This window comes from Manacus candei, unplaced genomic scaffold, assembly GCF_025592945.1.
Source record: "Manacus candei isolate 608988 ecotype Guabito, Panama unplaced genomic scaffold, ASM2559294v1 h1tg000051l, whole genome shotgun sequence".
NCBI lineage: Eukaryota > Metazoa > Chordata > Aves > Passeriformes > Pipridae > Manacus > Manacus candei.
In genome coordinates, this window is record NW_026138099.1 from 2,267,309 (window position 1) to 2,287,797 (window position 20,489).

General features: G+C 38.5%; 1 long non-coding RNA gene across 1 annotated transcript; it reads right to left on the reverse strand.

Moving 5' to 3' along the window:
• Positions 1-1,234: 1,234 nt before the first annotated feature.
• On the reverse strand, positions 1,235-19,624 carry LOC127477325 (uncharacterized). The gene is made up of 4 exons (XR_007906926.1): positions 19,578-19,624; positions 4,245-4,350; positions 2,441-2,497; positions 1,235-2,282 (listed from the first exon to the last, which is right to left on the reverse strand). It is a non-coding gene; the product is annotated as an uncharacterized LOC127477325 (long non-coding RNA).
• Between the last annotated feature and the right edge of the window lie 865 nt (positions 19,625-20,489).

Consider the following 20,489-nt stretch of genomic DNA (forward strand, 5'->3'; position numbering starts at 1 on the left):
AAGAAATGTTCAGCTTTAAATCCAGACTTTGGAAACAACATCTTTCTGAAAACATGTGGAAAAAATATGTTAGAATGGAAAGAAAATTAATAGGATTTATTTGCTATGTTTTACTGCTGGTGGTGTATCAGAAGCAAAATATCCGTATTAAAACATGGTGTTCTTTTTCAGCCTTCATCCAGCCACTAAGCCCTTTCGGGCCCAGCCATTCAGGCAGAGTTTGCAGGTTTTCCACTAGATTACTGAAAATGATGCTAAACATAAGTATCCTTCATTTTACAGAGCTCTAATTTAAACGCATATCCTATTACAATGGAACAGCAAGTTTCGAGACCACAACAATCTTGGCATTTGCTCCAGAGAAAGACAGAACAAAATGGTCCTCAAAGGTCCATTCAAGTTCAACTGGATTCTGCTAAAATCACAAGTGGTTTTTTTGTCACTGTGTTGTGCAGCAGAAAGGACACCGTCAGTGTGCTTAGACTGCACCAGTGCGTGCAAGGACCACAGCCTTAAATCTTTCACTAGGTGCTCTAGAAGAGGTTGCTGTTTGGGTAGAGATGTAACATTTCAGACTTCCACATCTAAGGTAAAATCTCTCTCAAAAGCAGGCACGTGGAGGGTTACATATTAACAACCAGTCCCAGTTACACCTAATGGGATTTGCCTACGTTGAAAATGTAGCCTTTAGAGTTAGCATAACAAAAACCTTCTATAAATGGCCAGGAAGACTGAACATGCAATTAAATAGCTGTGTTTTCTGAATCAGTATGAATTGATTGAAAAGTAAACACTTGACCTTAATCTATTACTGTCATATAAAATTGGCTTTCTTCCTAAGAGACATTAAGAAATTTGGTCTGACTTCTTATGTCTGTATGAAGTGTCTCTCAAAGAAGGAAAAATCTGCAAACTATCATCCAGAGTAGAATAATAACAGACATTGTATCATTTGACTAAATTCAGTCTCTATTACTGAGTATTTACGTGGACTTCGATTAACTGTGAGCCATAACACTGTTACACCAGAAACAGCATATTATGTCTAGAAGCTCATCAGGCCAGAAACCCTCTATGTCTGAAATTTGTATAGCCCTTAACGTATTCATATGCAGTTTAAACCTACCCTACAGAACCAATGGGCATGTACCCATTATCATTATAATTTTGCTTGAAATAAGACAAAATAAACAAAGTGAGAGGAAGAGAACTCCTAGATTCACTTAAATAGACAGCAGATTTTTTATTAGACTGAAAAAGGAAGCAGTTTTGTGCTCTTAACTAAAGAAAGCATATTCAAAGCACAATGAACGTGAGTATGGTATCTTTGAGGGTGCAACAGGGGCAGGGAATCAAACATCTTTTTCCTCAAGAGTTACAAAAAATTCATTAATTGCACTATATGCCCAAGTAACTTTCTTTTATCTATGTATTTAAAACGAAAGGGGAAATGATAACGAATTAAAGAGTGCCTGACTTAGAGGCAATAGAGCATATCAGCATTCAAAAAAGAAAAAAATCTAAAATGGAAACAATTTGAAGAGAATAAAATTATACTCACAAACCTGAAAATTGAGTGAAATAAAGTGAAGATTCACTAGCCTCTAGAATATGTCTCAGACTACGAGACAAATTAGTAATAAGTAGGAATTCTTGTAGCTGAAAGCTGGGAGCTGTTTTCATGGTTAATAGGTCAAGATACATAGTGAATATAACATAAGGAAAGAAATATTTGCAGACAGTGATGACCCCAAGCCCAGCCAAAGTTCTCACAGTTTGTAAGAAAAAGTATTCTACCTCTTAAAAATTGTTTCCCTCTGTTCTCACAGGTCAACCTCTCAAAAAAAAGACTGCATTCTAGGCTGGCCAGCATTCTAGTACTCATCACACCTGTGACCCAAAAGATTTGTCTTGTGGCATATGTTGCACAGAGCTCTCCCACTGGGTCAATAGATTTCACAAGCAGTGTAATACAATTGCTGAATTGGATCCATGAAGTTAATTGAAGTAAAAATTACACTGTAGCTGTTTCCTTTCTTTTTTTCCTGCAAGATTATGTTCAGGAAATAAATTACATTTTTTTTATATTTCTATGAAGGCATTCCAGCATTTTAAACCTTTCTTGACTTAGGTGCCATAGACAGGATTTCAGTCCTTGAGGTTTACCAGCACAGATTTCCATCCTTATTTTCTTCACAGAGAGGAGATCCTACAGAGAGAAGTTAATGCTTGATGTATTTTTTAGAACTAAAAAGAACTCTTTCTCATCCAGTCCAGCGCTTCTGTTTAAATGGAAACAAAAAGGTTGTCAGACTCAAGCCTTCATCCAACACAAAATCTTAAATTCTTAGAAGCCTAGGTAACTGTCTAGGTTGTTTGTTTTGCGGTTGGATAGGAGATTCAACTACAGCCTTGATCTATAATGTTTATTGTGCTTTACCTTTGACTGGCAGGACTTGATGTCTTCATCTAGTTCTTTAACTTCGCAAGCTGACATCTGCAAAGGGAGTTTTAGAAAACATAATAAATATTTTTTAACATGCATACAGTTTTTATACAATATATGATTTTAGATTAATGGCTAAAATTAGAGTAATAGGAAAACTATCTACTGATAAAAGAAGTAGCTGTTTTTCAGACCTCACAATGAGATTTTCCTGTATTTGTGTTAATTATAGAGGAGGCAACCCTCAACATTTAAAGTATAATACCAAGTTATTTTTTAAATCATCAGAAAGAACGGGAAGAAAAAAAAAGAAAAGGCAAGTACTCTTAAATCTGAAATCAGATAAATTTTATTTTTTATTTCCATTGCCATTCTGGGAAACACAGTGCTCCTCAGTCCCACCTTCCATTATGCAAGTAATATCTCTTCTGCACATGCATGGCTTTCCCCATGCTTGTGCACTGCAGCTGGGGGGGTCTTTTTCAAATGAGTCTAGGGGTTTACTTCATGCCCATAGTCTTCAGTCTTTCTTTCAAGCAATCTTGGAGGACCATCAACCAATCATAAAACAGCAATTAAATATAGTTTATATAAGAACTCTCTCCAAGGACAAAGTTCCCGTTTTATCAGTGCTTGTTTTCTCCTAACTTGGCAGGGAAAGAACAAAGCTTTTACAGGTGGCTGGGCCGAACACAGACCAAAAGTATCAGTGTAATTAACCCCTGGTACACCATTTAAGGCAATTTGCATTTTGACAGTCAGAAACATGACCGTAGCAGCTTGTGTCTGACTATGAGACTATCAGACAAGAACTTTACCCCTAGTACAATCTTTTACACTGGTCTGTATGATATCAAAAGGAGGATGTGAAATGAGTTTCTGTTCAAGCTCTACATGTGGTGTCTCAGACTAACTGGGAACTTGAGTTTCAGGAATTTGTGACTACTTTTTTTTTTTTTTTAAGTAGCAAGATCCAAGTCAGTTCGGGAATTTTTTTTTCAGTTTCAATTGAGTGTGAAGCATGCCAGGATCAGATGTGATTTACTAAAGATGGCATTCAAATCTAAATGAGAATGATTATTTGCTACTTAATAGAAAATTCAGGGAAGTAGCATTTTAAATAGTAGACCGGATGTATGAGGAAACACCTACAGCATCAACCATAGATGTGTGAATGCGCAGGAATATTTGTAAAGGTCATGGTCAGCCCAGAAATTATCTGACGTAATCACACAAAATACAATAACTGTAAGGGACAGTAGGGCTGACTGTAGTTATTGGTAGGTGAGAGAAGGCTTCAGAACAGCTCCTGGGGGAGCATTGATGCAGGGTCAGGACCTGGAACTCAGAGAAGCACTTTAATGGTTTTTGCATAAACATGATCTCTCACAATCAGCTACTCTGTATGCCCGGTTTGCACTAAGTGCAGTTTTCTTGGTCTCTTCCCCTTCCAAAACTTCGATGTTTTTGGCTTACCTCTCATATACACAGTTCCTCTGCACCTACTGCCAAACATGACAAAGTCCTCATTGTCAGTAATTCAACTATATTTACTCCTATAAGGGGCTATTTTGAAACAGATTTTACTAATTAAAACATAAGCACAGTAAGAATTTTGCCATTTTATTACACAACTAGAAACCAGAAACAAAGATTTGTGTACATATGATGCACTCATTTTGCCTGGAGTAGAATTAATTTTCTTCACAGTAGCTAGTATGGGGCTGAGTTTTGGATCAACACTGGAAACGGTGTTGGTAATACAGAGATGTTTTTGTTACTGCTGAGTGGCACTTACAGGGTATTAAGGCCTTTTCTGCTCCTCAAACCACCTCACCAAAGTGGTGGTCCCAGGCTGGGAGCGCACAAGCAGCTGGGAGGGGACATGGCCGGGACAGATGACCCTAATTGAAAAAAAGGATATATCAGATCATATGGCATTGTGTTCAACATATAAAGCTGGAGACAGAAGGAAGAAGAAAGAAGGGGTGACATTTGGAGTGATGGAATTTGTCTTCCCAAGTCATCATTATGTGTGATGGAGACCTGGTTTCCTGGGGATGGCTGAACTCCCACCTACCTATGGGAATTGTTCAATTAATCCCTTGTTTTGCTTTGCTTGCATGTGTGGATTTTGCATTACCTATTAAACAGTCTTTATCTCAACCTACTAGTTTTCTCACTGCTATTCTCTCTGTTCTCTCCCCCGTCCTGTTGGCAGGTGGATCAGTGAGTAAGCAGCTGAGTGTGGCATGGTTGTCAGCTGAAGTTAAACCATTACACATTGGCAAATGTGGTATACACTGGCTTTCCTTGAGAAAACAACATTCCCAGGAATATTAAGATATCTCTGAGGTATCTGGAATATGCAGAATTAAAACAAAGAAGTGTTCAGGAAAGAGAAGTTTCAAGGAATAAGCAGCTCACTGGTGAAACACACAGAAAAACCACACATAAAAAAATAAAAATACCAGCATCATCAAAGAGAACAAACACAACATTTTTAATTACTACAAATACAGAGGAAAATATACGTGCAGTGTTAAAATGGTTGTTAAATCAGTTGGACAATAGTATTAGAGTTTTCAACTAAACTGTATGCTGAGAAAAAATTCTCTAATGTTGATCTGAAAGCAAATGTGCCACACTGCACGTTCCATTTCTCTGGCAGTCACCATGGGTACATAGGCAATCTGATAGAGAACTTATCATTAAAAATCAAGGTCAGAAATATTGTTGGAACTTCAGTTTTCTCCATTACTCTTGTCATCAGCTCTCCTGTCTTATTTAGTAGGGGAAGGTACATTTTCTTCAATCTCTTTTTCTGGTCTACATACCTGTAAAGCAGAATCACAGAATCACAGAGTTCTGTAAGGTAAGGTTTCAAGGGACCACCGTGGGTCTTCTGGTCCAACCTCCCTGCTCAGGCAGGGTCATCCTAGAGCACATTGTACAGAATTGTGACTAAGTGGATCTTGAGCATTTCCAGTGAAGGAGACACCAAAATTTCTCTGGGCAATCTGTTCCAGTGCTTGTTCACCTGCACAGTAAAGAATTTCTTCCTCATATGCAGAAGGAACTTCCTGTGCATTAATTTCTGCCCATTGCCTCTTGTCCTATGGCTTGGCACAACCGAGAAAAGCCTGGCTCCATGCTTTTCATTTCCTCCCTTCAGATACTTGTGTACGTTGATGACATCTCAGTTGTCTCTTCTCAGGGTTAAACAGACCCAACTCTCTCAGCCTTTCTTTGAAAAAGAGATGATCCAGTCCCTAAATCACCTTTGTTGCCCTCTGCTAGGCATCCTCCAGGAACTCCATGTTACTTTTGTACTGAGGAGACCAGAACTGGACACAGTAGTCCAGATGTGGCCTCACCAGGGTAGAATAGAGAGGCACAATCACCTCCAGTGACCTGCTGGCAATACTCTTCCTAACGCACCCCAGGATACCATTGGTCTTCCTGGCCACAAGGACACACATCTGGCTCATGGACAGCTTGTTGTCCACCAGGACCCTCGCATCCTTCTTCACAGAGCTGCTTTCCATCAGATCAGACCCTGACCTGTGCTGGTGCCCAGTGTTATTCCTTCCCAGGAGCAGGACCCTGCTCTTGCCTTTGCTGAATTTGAGAATGTTCCTCTCTGTTCATCTCTCCAGTCTATTGAGGTTCTTCTGAAGGGCTGCACAGCTCTCTGGGGTATCGGCCACTCCTCTCAGCTATGAGGGGAACCTATGAGAATGTTGTGACAAACAGTGTCAAAAGCCTTGCTGCAGCTGAGGTGGACAATATCCACTGCTCTCCCCTCATCCATCAAGGTAGTTGTTTCACCATAGAACACAATCAGGTTGGTCAAACACAATTTACCTTTAGTGAATCCATGTTGACTACTCCCGATCAATTTCCTGTCATTCATGCTGACGGAGGTGGTCTCCAGAATGAGGTGCTCCATCACCTTTCCAGGGACTGAGGTGAAGCTGAGTGGCCAATAGTTCCCTGGGTGCTCTTTCTTGCCCTTTTTGAATACTGGAGGGGCATTTTGCTTTCTTCCAGTCCTCAGGCACCTCTCCTCATCTCTATGACCTTTCAAAGATGATCAGGAGTGGTCCAACTATGGCGTCCACCAGTTCTCTCAGCACTTGTGGATGGGGCCCGAGGACTTGTGGATGTTAAGTCTTCCTAGGTGTTCTCTAATCCAATCCCCCATGACCAAGGGAAAGTCTTTCTTCCAAAATTCCTTTACCCTGTTCTCCTGTGTCAGAGATTCCTGAGAACTGGTCTTTTCAGTGAAGATCAGTGGAAAGAAAGCATTTAATAACTCTGTATCCTCTGTTACCAGGGTTGCCCCCTCCATTTAGTAACAGGCCCACATTATCTTTTATTTCCTTTTTGTTACTGATCTATTTGAAAAAGTTCTTTTTGCTGTCCTTGACATCCTCGTCCATGTTTAATTCCAGGTGGGCCTTGGTTGCCTTTGTCTCATTTCTACATACTTTGATGACCTCTGTATTCATTCCAAATGACCTGACCCTCCTTCCGTCTCCTGTGTGTTTTGTGCTCACACTTGAGTAATGACAGGAGTTCTTCATCCACGGATGTCTCTTGCCCCCTTGGCCTGATTTCTTGTTCATCAGGACGCACCGTTCTTGAGCCTGGAAGAGGTTGTCATGGAATATCAACCCCTCTTTCTTGCAGAGTCTGTCCCCATGGGATTCTTCCAAGAAATCCCTGCAGAGGCTAAAATTAGCCTTCTTGAAGTCCATGGCTCCAATCTTATTACTGCCTTACTTCCTCCTCGCCTGATGTTGAACTCCACAATCTCATGGTCACTACAGCCTAGGTTGCCGCAGCCTTCATATATCTCCAGCAAAGCCCTCCCTGTTAGTATGAGGTCAAGCAGCACAGCATTCCTTGCGGGATTCTCCATTACCTGTGACAGGCAGTTGTCATCATCGCTTTCCAGGAACCTCCTGGGCTGTTTGTGCCTGTGACTCTGAGGCTGCTTTGAGCTACCTGTAGAAGGCCTCATCCTCTTCCTCCTTCTGGTCAGGTGGCCTGTAGCAAACATTCACAAAAACCCTTCATCATCATTATCATCATCATCATCAGCAGCAGCAGCAGCAGCATTATTAAATATTAATTATTATTGGTGGTGATGATTGTTGTTAATTATTATCATTATACTTAAAATTAACATTGTTGTATCACCCTCACCACAGTCAGCTCCGATTATGCCTTAGATTTCCTAATCCCATCCTCTCATGCTTAAAGAAGAACGTCCTTAAAGAGTTGACAAATCCATTTGTTTCCTACGGTCCTGAAGGCAGTTTCTCATAAGTTCTATCCACTTATTTCTTACAAAATTGAAAGTTGTCTCTCCTAAAATTTAGCACTCTGACTCGACTTGTCAACAGGTCCCTTTCCCTCAAGACTATGAATTTATCAGTGTACAATCATTGCAGACTACAACCTACCACCACTTGTTATCCCTTGTTCTTCTGTGTTGATGAGCAACAGGTCCAACAGTACTTCTCCTCTGGTCAGATTGTGGTGAGGTCTTCAAATTTGAGGTCTTACAGAAGTAAAAATGGGAAGAAAGCACTTACAGGCACAATTCTAGACAGATTTCAAATAAGTAATCTTTTATAATGGATAGATTGTAACATGGAGCAGATAAGGGTGGATTTGTGTTCTTTTTGGTAAAAAAAACACGTATTCAAAGTCACTTGCAAAACAGTATACTGAATCAACTGTACTTTCAAGTAAATCAACTAGTATTTTAATTTCAATTTTCAAGTTAATGGAAATTATAAATCTAAATTTCAGGACTGTAGGTGTCATGAGTCTTATAGCATCTATTATTCACAGAAATCACAGGCCTTTTGTGCTGACTGACATCCAGTTAGTAGAGTTAAGGGGCCTTTTCCAAGAATCTTGCTGCTACAGGCAACCCTCCAGAAACATGTGGCCTCAGGGTCACTAGATGTTTCACTCCTGTAAAAGACGGAAGTGCTACCACCTTCAGATTCACAAGCTTCTGGCAACAGAATCAAGATAAAGGCAAACATTTTGTTCCAACAGGAACAAACCATTTTTTTGGTGGCAATGCAACTGCTTTCATGAATAATAAAGATACAGAGCCAAACTGAAGTTCAGTCAGCTTAGAAGAATAAAGTATTTTGCCGTTTCACAATGACTGTTCTTATTTTTGGATGCCTGCAAGATCTTGCTGCAAAGCTATTATTATGAGGTCCCCTATATGTAAGAATTGGTGTTGCAGGAAGAGACAGAACTGTGTCTTTAGGAATTGTACAGAAGAAACAGCTACAAAACAGTCCCTTGAGACAACTCCATCTAGAAGAAACTTTCACCAAAGTTTGAAGTCCCACCTACAGGGCTCCCAAAACTTTTGAACAAGAGTATTAGCTCCTACTTATCCCCACAGAATTCCTGGGTAACAAAAGAGTGGCAGAGAGATCAAGATTTAGGCTAAAGGAAATAAAAATTTTCTCTCTTTTTCAGTGTTTATCTTTTTCCTTGTCTTGAAAATATCCTTGATTTCATTCAGCCTGTTTATTTCTACAGTAAATATCCAGGCACATGCACTTTGAAAATTATGAACATATGTATTTGAATTGAAATGAGATGCAGAAAATAAAGCAAAAATATGTAAAATAGGAGTTATTGTAAAGTCTACCTCATTATGTTTGCCTGCATCTCAAGTCTGGGGAGTTTCCCCTTTCTGCTCCCACTGCATATTGTCTAAAGAAGATACTTTAACATATACTCTTTTGAGAGTAGTAAGTCATCCAAAACCTGGAAGGTGATATTGAGAATCATATGTATGATGACCCCATAAAAAAAAGCAAAAAGCATCTCTAGTCCTTTTGTTTACAAAGGGGTTCCCTACTTTAAATCATTTCCGGGAAAATCAATTGTAGAAACCAATGCTACGAATCAGACCTCCTTCATCTCTCCCTTTCTTTCCTGGTGCCATTTGGAGGTTCACTTATAGCTCTGTACGAAGGGGTTGGGAGTAGCTGCAGCTGTGCAGCAGATGTGTCTGGGGATGTTCTGCACATGTGGGATAGATTATGGAAAACCACTTTGGAGGAGGATCAGGGAGAATGTGACTCCTACCATTACTGTCTCTCCCTTCATAAGATACACAGCAGTTGCCAGGTGTTATAGAAGAAGCAGAGAGACTTGATCTAGAGATCCAGATCAGAAGATCAGGAACCCTAGAGATCAGGAGTCAGTCCAAGAGAGCTTTACCTTCCAAGGTAGTGGGAAAGTACAAGGTCTGCCCATGCCCGATGGTGCAGGAGGTGATGGTGAGGCAAAAAATTCATTCTGGGAGATCTGCACATTCCCTTCCTGGTCACACCACACCCAACAGTTTTCTTGGATATACCCTTTTGCATATATCCAGTTATTTTTATTTCTGTAGGAGAAATTAGCTGTAATTTGAATTGATCTTTTAGACAAAAGGAATTTATATTGAATTTTGGTTTGAGTTTAAATAGCTTCAGAAAAAAAGGAAAAAGAGAAAAAAATGAAGAAAATACTGTGGGTTAGATCACCATGATTATATTTTCTAAGCAAAATATTTCCATTTCTTAACTATGAAAACATTTTTCAAAGTCAGCTTAGATTTATTGTTAAGAAGTATGAAAATTGCAGAAATACGATGCCTTGATTTATTTCAGATTAAATAAAACATTCCTATTGGGTGATTAAATTTCTCATTTTATTATATTTGGTCCAGTTTGAATCACAAATAAATAAATAGCTGAATTTTCATGGATCTTGAATTGACTATAACTAATCTGATTAGAAAAATAATCATTTGGCAATTTTCTTGGTGAGTGGGCACACTAAATGCCACAAATTCACAGACATGGTTTGTGTCCAATTTAAATAAAAAAATGTAACATTTAATATTAGTAAAAGGACTTGTTATAGCTGTGTTGGTCTAAATATAAAAAAGAGGAAGAGTTTATAGTAGTGATGTGAGATGTGCTGGAAAAGTGGGGACAACCCTCTTCCCTTCTTGCTCCCTCCACAGGCAGAGAAGTTCCCAGCACTGTGGTCCCATTCCAAGAACCATGGCAGCTGAGGTACCTTTTAGATCAGTCACCAGAGCTGGGAGCCAGGGCAGATTTTGGACAGGTGAAATGCAGATACCTGCCTGGGCCAACAGTTTGGCCAAGCCTTGCCTGAGTATCACCCTGTAGTGAGCAGCCTTACCAGCACACCTTCAGTTTAGGAGACCCCAGTACTACCAGCCCCTTAGCAAGATTCTTTCATTCCAATTTTAAGTTCAGCAATAAATCTGTTTTTCATTAATGAGAGAATTAACAAGAGAGACAATCTCATTTCAAACCTATTAAAAACAAAATTAGGTATATTAAACAAGATATATAAAGTGGTATGGGAAACTTCTTTCACCAATAACCATGACTGCAGCCAGAGTAATCCCATCTAAATTGCTGTTGAAAAATTGCGTCCCACGGTTTTCATATTTCTGAAGGTCACCAGCTCCCTCAGACTAGCCCTACCTTAATTTCCCTTGCATTAGTTTTACAGCAGCACAAGTGAATGGCCTTTGAGAGAGTTACTTCTTTCCATAAACTCATTTTAATAAACTCAGGATCTGGTTAAGTAGGTTTAATTACACAGATGCTGTTCTTGTCTCATTGACTCTGGTAGAAGTCTGTGGTGTAAAGCAATCCAAGAAAAATCAGAATCGGCACCTCTGCTTGCACTGTGGTGAAAAGCATGTCTGATTATGCTGAAAGAGCTTGTATCTTAGGTGGGAAATACTAGATTACAAGCAGAATATTGTATCTAAACATGACATGTAATTCATTGCACTCTCCTATATCTCACCTACATCTATTGTCAGATCTTTTTTTTCCTTTTTTCCTAGTTACAACAAGGAATGGAAATGTGGTAGAAGTCAAAAGGTTGAATTTTACAGTTACAGTTCTTATGCAGATGTGCTCATTTGTTGAAGCTTAGCATTTAACCACAGACCATGACTGGAATTTATTAACTCACTAAAAAATTATAGTATTAGGTCCTCACACATTGTGTAGTGACTGCTTGCTTAATTATCCATATCTAAAGAGTTAAAATGGTGGCTTTTGATGATTTAATATTCTATGAGCTTTCTGCTGGTGTGCAGTGTACTGTGTATTAACAACACAGGTCATGGAATACACACTGAAAGCTCACTCTGGAAATACCTGAAGGACACATTGAACTCTTCAGAAATCTGTGTCATAATACTTCATGTGTTAACAGAATACATGGCACAGTGATGCGTAGCAAAGGATCAGCCTGGGGTGGGCATCTGAAGTGCTCTGTCTTGCTGCCGAATGTTAGAGTGAAGCATTGTAATTTTATTCCAATTACACTTTTAGTGCCATGATGTCACAGCGTAAATTCGTACTTTTGCATGCAGCTCATGCTGGTGTGATGACAGCTCTTAAAATATTGAGCAATTGTAGGCCCGTCAGCATAAAATTATTCTAACATGGTGCTTTTATTAGTGCTTCAATAAATGCCTTTCTTCTTGTGTTCCAAGGTGGCATTTGCAAATGAGCTAATTTCTCAGCAGTACGATAATTGTGTTGCATTTATTTTGTGAGGTGGGGATGGAAAAGGGAGAAGAAAAATGCTGTTACATAAAAGAGGTTCTTTTGCCATCAAAACTACATTCACTATAGTTAGGCAAGTTTAAAAAAGAGCAAGTTAACTAAATGACTGTACGATTATTTAAATGAGCTTGGTGCTTTATAAAGCCATAGAGGGGTATAAATACTTTTTCAAGCCATATAACAAAAGCTGTGACAGCCCTCTCACAAGAAACATTTCCTGAAAGTCAAGCGGAAACTATGTTTGCTAACTGATGACAGATATTTTGGGGTTCAGAATGTAACTACTTCAACAAACTAAATCCAAACCAGATGTCAGCTAACCTAATTCTCAGGGCAAAATGCATAAGAAATAAAGTTAAGGGAGGAAGTGAATTTTAAACTGTTGTCTTCCACTGTTTGTGTCATCTAGAAATAGACAAAACAGTGCAGAGAAAAATGATTCATGAATGGAACTGTGCAATCATAGTGCTAACTTAACATGAAAGACTCAAATTTACCTGGATGCACAGATCCAACAATTAATTTGAGAAGATTTTTTATAATTTCTTGTTTGATTACTTAGACTTACAAAAACAACTGACTTTCCAAATTAGTGCTCAGTATGCATCACTCAGTGTTCACAAATGCGAAATACATTCAGTCACTGAAAGCATTTAATTTTAAGGGTATTACTTTAAGGGTATATTGAAGCTATTATTGAATAAAAAATATATTTTTTTGTGGATCTGGAATGAAAACATAAAAAAATATTCTTCAAATCAAACTTGGTATTTCAATCAACCCATAAAGAAATGTCTCATTTAGCTTTCTTTTTTGAATTTCATATTCACAATAAATTTCTTCTGAAATTTTGTTTCAAAAACTATGACAGGCTTGATTCTGTAAATGCCAAGGTAAGATTTTCTGACCTTTTCAAAAGAAAGTCAAAGCAATTAAACCTATTTGCATTGGTTAATATACTTCTGTGAACATATTTTCAATGGAGTTTAATCCATGTTTTTTGGTAAATAAGTTTTCCTGCTGAAAATGTTAGTAAGCTTTGGTTTACAGAAAAAAAAGCTGCAGGCAGAACACGTGCAAGACTGAGACTTGGGACTGTCCAGTGTGGGTAAGAGATGGCTCAGGGGGAAGTTATCAATGGGCACAAACATCTGAAGGGAGTGTGCAAAGAAGACAGAGCCAGGCTCTTTCCAGTGAAAGAGCCCAATGGCAGGACAAAAAGCAGTGTGCACAAACAAGCACAGGAGATTCCTTCTGAAAGTCAGTAGACACTTTTTCTCTGTAAGGGTGACAAAGTACTGGTCCAGGTTACCAAGAGAGGTTGTAAAGTCTTTATCCTGTATGGACAAGATCCTAGGCAGACTGCTTAAGGTCGTCCTTCCTGAGCAGGGCAGTTGGACCAGATGAACATACAGGGGTCCCCTACAACCTCAGCCATCCTGTGGTTCTGTGATTCTGTGAAGGTGGGGAAAGAGAGTCTGCTCCAAATCAACCAGATGACAGTCTTTACTAGGAAAGACTTCTGTTCCATGATTTTTTTTTTTAAATACCCATATTTATTACTTTCAAATATTAAGGTTGAAGTATGAGGGTCCCTGCCATTACAGATTAAGTCTTCATTACCCTTAAGTCCCAGCGTTAAAGGTATTCTTAAGAAATTATACGAAACATTATCCACCACATACCTCTTACAGAAATCTTGTGTTTTGAAAATATCCCTTGCTTTGGAAGACTGAAGTTTCTTAATATTAAAAGGAAGAGATGCTCCAATAGGAGAGAAGTAAGAGGACCACTAAAGGCCCTAGTTATGTAGTGGCAGCCCTCTGAGGCTCCATGGGTCACTCCAGGAAGTGGGGGAGGGCTGTATCTATTCCTAAAAACATCAGAGGAATAGCAGGAAAGTCCTTTGGGGAAATATTACACATGGGGGAAGGTAGAAGACCAAGCCATTGATCCTTGGAAACTGGAGAGTCCTTGGGGTTTTTTGCAACTGACCTACAGCATAAAAGGAACAGAGTGACAATGTCACTTAGCAAAAGGAAATATAAACTTCAGCTCCACAGCTGACAGGTCAAAGGCAGGTGGAGTACTGGTCTTATGACATGCAGCCCCAGCTTCCTTGCTGCTGGTGCAAGAGCCACAAAGATGTCAGCTTTGAAGACAGTATGATAATCTCAAGCTACAATTTGCTTTAATGAGTCTTGTGTCTAGAGTCATTTTCCTTTTCCTAGCTACCAATTGCCCTCTGTCTTCTTTTTCAAATTTCTCCTAACATGTGCAGTTCTTCCTCCTAAATTTAAATCATGAATAATAATCCTTACACTCTGCCTCTCCTGAACTGTAGTCCTGTGTTTTGCTGTGAATTTTTCCTATCTCATTTAAACCATAAGCTTTTCACATAGGGCATGCATCTTGTAAATTTATGGTGTTGCAAGTGTGTTTAATGCTAATAATGTGCAGTGACAGGGCAGGGCAGATTCATCAGCAATGCCCTGAAAAAGAGGCAGCTATTGAATTCATAATATGGCACTTCATATTCACAAGAGAGGAAAAAGCTGTCATCTCAGAATAAGGGATCTGCTATAAAAGGAATGGTTATTTTGCGCTAATGGTTATAAAGAATTCATACATTCCACTTCATTATCAATTCCATATAGCAGTGACTATTTCCTAATGTTACTTGTACCATAAAGCTGTTGTTTAAGTCTATTTGATAGCTCATATTTGTTAAAAGAAAGATTTCACTAATAAAAGGTAAATTAGACCCAAGGCGTATGAACAAAACACCCACATGCTCCTGCCCATCAAACTTCATAATGCAGGGAACAAAACAACTTTGTATGTACAATGAGGTGGAAAGTTCCTCAGTGATACTTACGAAACATCTGAGTCATACAAGGAAGGAGAAAGGAAGCAGAGTGCTGGGTGGACTAAACAAGGGAAATGCTTGGGAGCTGTAGTTTCAGAAGTAAGATGAAAGACTTCATCAAACATAAGGAGAACTTGCAGGAAAAGTAATGTCTTTACAAAATTGAGGGCCAAAATACAATTTTTGAAGAGCCCATTTAATTAAAGCTCTGATCTTAAAGTAAGCTGAGTGCTCCTGGCAAAGCACTCAAACTTTTGCTCCTTTTTCATCTGGCAGCACCAGGCGGCAGCCTCTTCTAAGGACAATCTATGAATTTACTTCAGAGTACTGGGATGCCTGCTTTATGGTGAACTTGCCACTGACTGCCACAAGAGAGGAGCCTCGAAGAGAAGATACAAGGACTCCCTGAAACAACATCTCAGCCTTGGCCATATTGATCAACATAACTGGTCTACTCTGGCCTCCAATCGGGAGGTCTGTAGACACACTGTCTTTAACACCACTGCCTCTTTTGAGAAAGCACACAGCATCACTCTTGAGGAAAAAAGACAACTCAGAAAGAATTGTGTCTTGCAGAATACACCACCTAAGGAGTCTTTCTACTGTACCTTTTGCAACCGGATATGTCTATCTTGTACTGGCCGTCTTAGCCACCAGCGTGCTTGTAACAAACGTGGATAGAGCCCTTCCCAAATCTTTGTTCACGAAGCCTAACCATGATGACTGGGATGCCTTGTTGTGTATGCTCAGATGTTTCTTAACAGCGATAACTAAAGGTAGCATTAAAATGAATGAGTCCCAGAAAAATTAAAAAAAAAAAAAAAGATGAAGAAAAGAGGCCTGCATTGATCCAGAATAGCATAAACCAGAAACAGAATTTTTGTTGGGACTTCATGGAAGCAAACATGAAATTTGGCATGAAAAATATCCCCAGTTATACTATGTTTCTTTCTCCTTTAGGAGTACTACTCATAAAGTGCAAGTAGGTCTGCTTACTGGGACTTCAGAGGCAACAGATACACTGCCAGCTTCACCACCCACCTGCGAAACCCACAGTAAACCTTCCTTTAGCTCCCCACTCATACCACCCTCCTAAGCTGCTTCTCAGAGTAGGAGAACTTGTGGGAGGACCCCATAGACCACACTTTTCTCAGCCCTTCTCCCTGATCACAGCATAATTGTGACTGAGTTTGGCATCAGACAAAGTTGTGTAATTGTGTTGAACATCACATCCACAGCATTAAATATTTTTTTGCCATTTCTTTTAATTCCTTTCCACTCTACTAATAGCCAGTCCTCTGGAGTAATCAAGTTACATCCACTTGAAATTTTTGTGCTAGCTTAGAGAAATGATTTTTTTTTCTTTGTTTTAATTTTTTCTTGGTAGGGGGATGGGGGAAGGAGCCCTCAACTATAAATCTAGCATAAAGTTAAAGCAGTTCTGTCGTTCCTAGTCAGGTGTTTTGGTTTTTTGTTTGGTTGGGGTTTTTTGCCCCGTATCAAATTAATAATTAGAATGCTTAAAGAAGCCAAGGACAGCAATTCCTACATGTGATCAGTTGTTTGACACCACTAACCTATCTAGATCATACTGTACCTTACCTGTACAGTTTTTACTCCCTTCGTACACCATATAAGGAAAAAACTATACAAAGCTAAAAACAGCAACAGGGGGAAAAGATATAAAAATAAATAAGATATAGTAACAACATAGGGATTGAAAACAGTAGATTGCAAAAGTTGTAGAATTAATGTTCATATTTCTCCCAACAGTTTCACATGGCCACAGCTATTCTTCAGGCTTTCTGTTGTGATTCTAGTGATCAAATACCCATAGTTAAACACACAAACTCTCTGCTCCTCTCTGTCTGCACCTGTGTTTGGTACAAGACAATTTCATTCTTGGTTTTTGCTTGGGTGTCATAGTAGTTAATATAATAAATATTTGAGGTAGAGAGTAGTTTTGTCACCATTAATGATATATTTTTCAGACAATATATAAAGTAAATCACTTAGTTTCAGTGGTACTACAGGATATAAGTAGTATTTTGTTTCAAATACCTCTTCAAGTGGTATGTGTATTACCAAAAACAGGCCCACAATTAAACTTTAAAGAAAATCATCATACCATCATACAGTGGCTCTCCAGAAGTGTCTTTGTATATCCCATAGAAATATGTCTGTAAACAACCTTGATTGCAGATGCTGACAAGGTCAAAAAGTGAAAAAGGAAAAAAAAACCTGTTTTTCACTGAATTAGGAAGTACATAAAAATGTTTACCTCAAAAGCAAAAAATTTAAATTTACAATAAAGTTCATTAAATACTGTCCCTAACCAAAATTAACAAAATATCAAACAATATTTTTACGCTGAATAATAGACCCACATAAAACAAGATTAAAACAATTTTAAACCTGTTCTTAAAGTAATATTTTTCACCAGCTAAGTTAATATGCTCAAATATGCACTTCTGAAGGAAATAAGGAAGGAAGTAGTCTCCAAAAGAGGGAATAACTCTTGCATCATCAATGTTTTACTCCTTCCTGAGATTAAATGATGCTATACCCTAATATTACACCTGCTGCAGTCTACCACCTCTGTGCCAATTAAGATGGAAACTAAATTTTCTAACAACAATACCTAAGTGACAACACTCAAAGGGCAAGTTTTATCTGCAGAATTCTTCAGATGTGCTTACACAGGATACAATTATTTATTGATCTAACTCTGAAACAAAAGTGGTGCTGAGGAAGAGCTTGGCCTTGGTGCTGTGTGGCAATAGTTCTTGTCTTCTAGTTCAGCATAGCCAGCCTGTACTCTTGAGCACAACAAGAGTGAATTTAAAATGCAACATACACATAGCTAGTGAATTAAATAAAAAGGGGTTAATCTGTTCAAGAGAAGAAGAGTCATAAAAGATACTTATTTCAAAATGAACCATCAATCTTTCCTTGGCTGGGAAGAAGTTTAGAGTGGGCTAGTTAAATGCCGTGTGAACATTAAAAATACAGCAGGCAGTGGAGAGGGCCTTGGATGAACCTCAGCTTGTAAGACATGTCTCTTTAAAAGGGAGGAATGATTAAGGACATGTTTTACAGCATGTTTAGGGACAGTACTAGGATAAGTCTGCAGCACCAGCCATGAGAGTCTTGAGGTTTGAAATACAAATCAAGAAAACTCTTGACATCCTAACTCAGTCCTTTGGTAGAATAAATGAAGATAAAATGGCTGAGGTTTACCATATATGACAACAACTATGGAAATTTTGACAGCTGAAAATTCTATATAAAACTTTTATGACTCTGTTCGCACTAAGAGGTTTTTTCAAGGCAGTGGGTGAGAAATTAACCATGGATTTTTGTAAGGTCAGTGGCAGCTGAGAAACTGCTAGGAATTTCCAGCTAGCTCTCAGTAAGTGTTCCTTCTGTAGGAGCTGCCACAGGAGGCCACAGAATAAACTAGATCCTTTTAAACTGTCACAGAGCAGAAAATGCCAATTTTTTCCCCCTTCTTTTCATGGAAGCTATTTCTCACAGAAAGTTAAAACAGAAGTGAAGGTTTCTTGTCAATGCCTAGTGTCTCAGTTAAGACTTACGTGTTACACAGCCTCAAAAAAATTATTTCAGAAAGACTTCTAAAAATCTAATCCAACCCAGTGCAGATTTCAGCAACAGAATATCCTTTTATTAAAACCAACTCAAAACAGTGTGTAGAACCATAGTCCTCTGCTGCAGCTTACCAACATGTACAGTTTGTGCCAGCCCTTTCCCCTATTCCAGCTACCTCTTAGTGCCATTGCAGCTTCCTGAGTTACTTTCCATAGAGAATAACTTCTCCAAGCTCTCCTCTTTATGAGAAGTGGCCTTTCAGTGTGACACCTTTCCTCTCCATCCTCAAGGTTGCCCTCATGGAAGTGTACCCTGCTTCTTTGATTTAAATACCATGGTAATATAATACATGGGTAATGCAGATACAGGAATGTGATGGATCTGCTGCACTATGACCACAACAGTCAAGTAAGAACTGGCAACAGATCAATAAACAAGGCTTTCAAAACAAACAAACAAACAACCAATAAAACAACAATAAAAAAAATCTCCTCTTCCCAATAGACAGCAAGTCCTGTTGAATCGTATTGCTCTGTCATTCAGAAATGCATTTGATATGTAAGAGGAATACATCATATTCTTTCAGGTAGATACAGAGATGTACAGAGTCATCACTGCTGTTAGAAAATAAACATGCATGTTGTCAGGCTGTCCTTTTGCTGAAAACCACTTATTTAGTTAGTTAAAATGTTGCTCCTCTTTTCCTTTTGAGTGAGAGAACCAGTTAAGAAATCAAAATACAAAAATAAAATGTGTCTTTGAGGACTTTTCAGTTCTCATCTGTTAGAGAAAAAGTATCTTTAATGCAGCAAAACATAACACTTACAGTTAACAATTGACCTAGTCACTTTTCCTAAACAAAATGAGAATACGTACTTATGAATGTAGTTTAGACAACACAAGGAAGCAGCTGAAATATTTTCTTCTTCTCTGAAAAAGTAAAAGTCTTTTTCTTAGCACCATATAAGAAATTTTGGAGTGTACTTACCTTTTTTGTTTCTTTGTTTTTTCAGTTATTTTCGTGGGGGATGACATGAAAATTTTCCTTAAAATGTACAAAGCAGAGGTCATGATTTCAGTAATTCCTCTTCTCACTCATTGCATTAAATGAACTAGAACATGTGCATTTAGGACATTACAACATAGTCTAGCATTAGATATGGTGAAACTTTAACTGTCTTTCAGGTTCAGGAGTGTTCTTTAGTGTTGCAAGCACCACTAAAAAATTAAACATTTACTTACAGACATGGTGTAGGGTAGGTATATAATAAGTAAACCTGGAGTAAAGATGGATGAGAGAGTGCCACTGCAGTCAACAAAATAAGGATGTGCTCGTATAAATATAAGCAATCAAGTAAGAACATTTTCAAGAAGTTACTGTCCCTTAGCAGAGATACTGTAAATGGTTTGAAAGCCTGTTACAAAGCAGTGATGAATTAAGGTAAATTATTTTATTTTGCGATCCTGGTACATTAGAGGAACCCATGCTCAGCTATAAAATAGGTGTCAGTGTAAGGGAACAAACCTCCTAAGGTAGGTAGATGAAGAAGTTACGAGATATGAACTTCATTTCTATTCTGTGTAATCCTAATTGTGTATATTTTAAGCTAAGATATGCATCCATGAGCTCATTGTTGGAATAAGATTACACCATTGTAAATATCTGAGAATCAGCATAACTTACAAAGCTCATATTAGCAGTTATTTGAAGACAATGTTGAATAAAGTTTGAAATTTTTCCCTGCAGCCCCGACTAGACCATTCCTGCGTGTCCCATATTTTTCTTCTCACTAATTTCTTGTCATGCAGATTCTTCAAACACCCAAATGCTGGCTTACTAACCTGATGATGAAGATGAACAGTATAACAATATAACAAAGCCTGTAATATTGCATCAGTC